Here is a 6000-nt window from a genome sequence, read left to right as displayed (position 1 = left end):
AGAATGAGTAAACTTTAGTCGATGTAAGAAATCTTATAAGGGATAAAGTTAGATTTATTTAATAATTAATATTTATTAAATGAAAATGACTTGTAAATTTGAACCTTAAAATTTTGAGTTCCTCTTGTGGTTAGGTTGTCAAAGTTTGAGTAAACTCACAAAATTAAACTTAATAACTAATATATAATAAAAGTCAACAACCTAAAAAACTTGAATATTGAAATTTTAAGTTAATATAAGGTGTGTTAATAAGAGATGTTCTTTCGTTGCTTTTCTCCCATTTATTCACTCCTCTCAAATTTGGGTGGTTGTTCCCTATTTTCAGTTGTAAGGTCTCCCTTACTGTTCTCCAGTTAACTCCAATCTTAAAGAAATTAAGGGATTAACCTCAAATAAGAATTTTTAAATTGTAACATTATCAAAATATGATATTAAGTTTTCAAAGTTTTTCAACATGATAAAGCTTCTTTACAAATATAACTAGAGTGCAAATGTTATGCAGAAGCATGTGAATCTAAAAAAAGTCAAAGCATTTGCATAAGAGTTGAAAATAGTGAAACAGCATAGAAAACAGAATGCCTGTTGTACGTTGCATTTTTTACACCAGGGGTGAACTTCTAATGTGCCCTATTTCTCCTTCCAATGTCCGATTAAGGTAATTTAAGTATTCATAGAGAGCTTTCTCCCAACTCTAGTTAATGACATTAGTTTTACAATCAAATTATTTCTCAGTCAAAAATGGAACACCCCTTACATAACTCTTTTCTTTTCACAATTTAAATGCATTCTAGGTGTCCTGACTTCAAAGAAAGTGCCAAAAGCCAAGTTCACACTTTAGACCACACTCAATAGATCATAACAAACCTATCCAATCACATCTTGCAAACATCATATATATATATATATATAATATATATATTTTCAGTGTCCAACCCCTTAATCACAAAACAGAAGGGGGCGCCTTTATATCATAATCATCATAAATCATTCAACTATTATTACATTGTTATTCATTTTTTACTTGTACTAGAATTTTAGCCTTTTATAGATTCCACAATCTAACATATACTCAATCTAGGGCCTAAAATATACAATTTTAACATTAACAAACATATAGTGCAAGTAAGTAAATATGATTTATCCTAGTTGGCAATATCATAGTATATTATACACAAAAATTCAAAATAATTGAGGCATACAAATTAAGATAATGTCCTAAGCCTCAGATCATTTCTTTATATCTTATCCTGATGAACTAGCTCCTATGATAGTGAAGAGAAAGGGGTGATTATAGCCACTTAATAATCAAGGTATTTCTAACTTATACTAATGCAATGATCCTAAATTTTTAAATAAATAATTCTCCTAATTGATATTTTATTTAAATCAATTTTATAGTAAGTAGAGTGGCGACTTACTGTAACTTATGCTAAGATCTTATCTAAAGGTCTAAAGTTTGAATCTTTTTGAGTAATAGGTTGATTTTATTTTGTTTTAATAATGGTAAAATTAACAAAATGCTCTTTTTTATATTATAAAAGAAAAAAGTTAGGGTCTTTCTTATAATTTTAGCAACTATTCTTTGTTTAGATTTTCCCTTTCTTATGTGAAGAATAAAGCATCGTTAAGCATCCTATTCCTTCTTCCTTCTCTCCACTGGCAATGAGCTCCTTTAAGTTCTTCACCATCGACTTGCTCCCCCCATACCGTCAACCTGCTTTTTCCTTTATTGTCATTGTGCTACCACTGGAAGTAGAAAGGCTTCTTGGTTTATTTTCTCCTCTCCTGCCCTATCTTGGCCATTGCACAAGTTTAATGGTGTGTGTAAGAAGTTGAGTCATTGGAGGCTGTGGGTGATCTAAAACTTCCTTCTTATTCTTTCTCTGTCAGTGTGTCATTGTAGATGTTATCATTAGTATGTGAATTCCTTCTTCCTTTGCTTCCATCGACTTCTTTCTCTTCCTCCTCTTGATCATTGCTAATTCAGGCTTGAAGTTTCAAACCTTGCTTCTTGTTAATCTATGTGTGTGTATTTTAATAGTTGTAGTTATAAAAAAAATTGTTCCTCTTTGCTGGAATTTATATCCGTATGTAACACCCTCAAATTTACAAACCGATTTTTCGCAAATTATTAATTCAACAAATCATTTTTTTTCTTTTTTTTTCATTGAACCCTTATCATACCCTTATCATGGTAGAAAAATTTCTACCATGATACATCCAAGACAATATACCACAGGTCTTAAAATATCTCAGAAAGCAATTAGAACCATGAGGGACAGACATGATCCTCATAACATGTTATTCAAATTAGGTCATGAATCAAAAGGGATAGACATAATTTTCTTGGACATATAAATGCATTTAATAAAAAGGATTAGAATTTACATGCTCCATAGACAAGATATGTCCTATGTTGGCACAAGATACATTGTATAATCCAAAATAAGAGGCAACGTAAAAGATGGTGTTTCATACACCATAATTACACCTCTGGTGCTTTCTCGGCCGGATTCGCTCTTGTAAAAATATTAACCACGGGGAATGAGACTTAAAAGTCCCAGTAACCAAAAATTAATATGTAATGATGCATGCGGATGTAACTAATCATGCGATTGCTAAGTGGACACACAAAACATTTAACCGAACAATATTTTCAAACAAACTGAACAAGTATTTAATTGCATGACTGCACCTTATATCCTCCTTTCACCATACTCGAACGCCAAATCACCCGGCCAAAGGTGAGTTGGACCAAGCGACACGCCACTCATTGGGTCCAATGAGGGCTTACCACGTGGTAATAATTAACCGAACAGAAATTCCCATTAACACCATACATTAAAATACCCTGACAAGTCATGCATCATTCAAATATCCGAACAATAATATCTCATCATGATAAACAAAAATAAATTTTTAACCCACTTGGCAATAATTTCAAACAAGTATATACAGTATTTATTTTTAATAATTCATAATTTTTCCAAACAATAAAACAACACATAACCATTCACAAACACACCCATCACAACACATTAATAATGGTTACCTTGTGTCTTGAATAACAAGTTCCCCTTCACAACTCCTCTTTCACCACTATCTTTGTCAACACAATCTACATAGTTATTTCATAATACTATGTATTAATTTTACATTAAAATACATAACTCTAATTTAAAGAGTTAGAAAGTCTTAGATCTATAATCCATATTAACACTAATTTAAGATTTATGCCTCATTTAACTTTCCAAATTCTTTTTTTTTAAATTCTCGTACCCTAATAAACTATTTTTTTATCCTCAAATCACTTCTAGTATCACAATTTCATCCTTCTATATTCTAAAAATTCATCCAAAAATAAATTAAAAATTTTAAAATTATCCTGAAGCCTCAAATCACCTTTCTATAACCTCAAAAATACCTATTCATACTTAAATAAATATTTAATAATCAGAAGTTCATCCCTACATCTCAGATTCCACATAAATTCAACCATATAAATCTAGATTTTAACTCAAAAATTCTTAAACATGAGTTTCAACCTCAAGAAAGTATTCTATAATATTTATTATATCCCTAAGAGTTTTAACCTATATTTTTAATCCATCATATCATCAGATTAACTATCCTATAGAAAAAAAATCCTAATCAGAATATTTACTCTATCTTATAAAATAATCATATCACTAGAAAGCTAATATTATTTAGAAAATAACTATAAAATTAATTTTGTAATTAAATAAATTTTTAAATGCTAATCTAAATAGGAAAGTTAGAACATACCTGAAGAAAAAGAAAATAATCCCCCCTCGCGAGAAAAACGTCGAGCAACGTGAGAGGAAGAGAGAAAAATAATATAAAAATGGGATTGTGGTCCCAAAATTATATTAAAAAAAACTATAGGTTTGAATTTAATTATTCAAACCTTTGGGCCAAAAGTTGCAATTTCCTCTAAATTGCATCTTAGCCTCTCATGCTTCCTAATGCACACATCCCCTCCTTTTTATACATGAAGGCACCTCTTCTCTTCCCTCATCTAACCAATGTGAGACTTAGAAACAACAACCTTCCACCCTTTTTTTTGTTCCTTCTACCTTCTCTTTTTTTTAACACACAATAAAAAATTATTTATGTATTATATCTTAACTAAATATTGCTTATGTGATTTTAAATTTAAATTTTTAAATTTATAATTAAATACCTAACCATAATATCATTTCTAAATAACCTCAAATAATATAAATTCCTATTATTATCATTTTTTTCCTCAAAACTTAAATTTCACAATTTCTTTATTATATAAAAATCAGGATGTTACACCGTACATTAGTGAGATTTGACTATTGTGAAATTTGAGTCTCTCTCTCTCTCTCTCTATTTTTTAATACATGGCCACAGTAAAAAATCATACAAGGAGACTAAAATCAAGTCATATTGGAAGCCCTAAGGCTTCTATAGTCAATAGGTGGTATGTCAAAAAAAGTAATATCAAAATGATCCCTCAAAGCCTTGTCGATTAGAAAATCAATCCATGAGCTGTACGGATATATGTGTGATAGAGATCTAAGCAAGCTAAATTCATTAAAGTATTAGCATTGTAGAATTATTGGGAAGGAATTGTTAGGATGAGATTTGAAGAGAAGGGTTAGTATTAAATTTTAAAAAATAGTAATAATAAATAAAATCATACCTGCAAGATGTTTAATAAAATTCTCATCAGGAGAGTTTTGCTTGATTGTGTTATTTTAAAATTTTATTAATAATGGTGAGAAGTATGACTGACTTGGGGGTGTTGTTGAATCAGATTTAATTTTAAAATTTTGCAAATAAAATTAATTATGAAGTTGCTAAGAGTTTTACTAAGCTTATTAAGAGTCTATTGAAGACCTTACTATATTTTAAATAGGGGATTTGAAGAAAGAGAATCTTTGTTAAAATGGTAAGAAAGATTTGATACATGTAGCACAGAGCCATTTTTCTTTTTTCTTTTTTTCACTTTTTGATTCTTTAGTGGCCTGACCTTGCCCCAAACTCAGTCATAAGGTTGAAATTGTAACCCATAACACCTATTAGCTTTCTATAACCACGCATCACATTAATTTACTAAATTAACTTCATTTACTCAATTAATTAAGAATTAAATTCTCCAAGATATTAAACCAATAAGTGGTGACAGATTCAATTTTGTGCTTGAAACTTAAAAATCCATGTTATTGCACAAGTTTTGAAATCTAAAATGGGACTAACCCTACTTACACTTAAAGGAGGAAGTTGTTAGGTTGTTTAGGTATTCCTCGTTTTTAATGTGGTTGCTTCCCATTTTTAATAAATGATATTAAAGCTAAGTTTTATATAAAATGTAAGAAAGCCTCGGTGTTTTTATTAATATGGGAAGCCTCACATCAAATAAAGTTAAACTTAATAACTAATATTTGATAAAGGAGAATGATTGATAATTTGAACTTTAAGATTTTGAGTTAAGATGTATATTTCTTTTTACTACTATTATCTATTTGTTCTTTCCCCCATTTTTAGGTGATCATTTCTTATTCTTAACAAAATGCGAGAAATAAAAAAATTTATTCCTTGTAATTGTCTTTTTAGGAAAAAAAAATATGTTACATTACATGTCTTTTTAATATTTTAATGCAACATTACATAATATTTTTTTTTTATTAATTATCATAGAGGCATGTTTAATAAAATATATCTATATATTAGCCTTCTTAATTTATACCATATGTAATATTTTTAAAAGAAAATATAATAAAATGTGGCATAACCAATTACATTTATGTTTATTTTTAATTTTTTTTATAAACACAATTGATGCATCCCTAAATACTTACTCTTTTTCTATTGAGAAAGGTGACCTTTACCCCATGTTTATTTTTTATAAGAGATTTTCTCTCTTTTTTTATACAAAAGATGAAGCTAAGGCTAATTAGCCACCACCTTGATTCCTAGTAAAATATTCAACTACCATAGCAGTAATAA

The sequence above is a fragment of the Prosopis cineraria genome, unplaced genomic scaffold (assembly GCF_029017545.1).
Source record: "Prosopis cineraria cultivar Desert tree isolate PC_DT_omini unplaced genomic scaffold, ASM2901754v1 PC2, whole genome shotgun sequence".
Lineage (NCBI taxonomy): Eukaryota > Viridiplantae > Streptophyta > Magnoliopsida > Fabales > Fabaceae > Prosopis > Prosopis cineraria.
Note: the sequence above shows the minus strand (reverse complement) of the source record.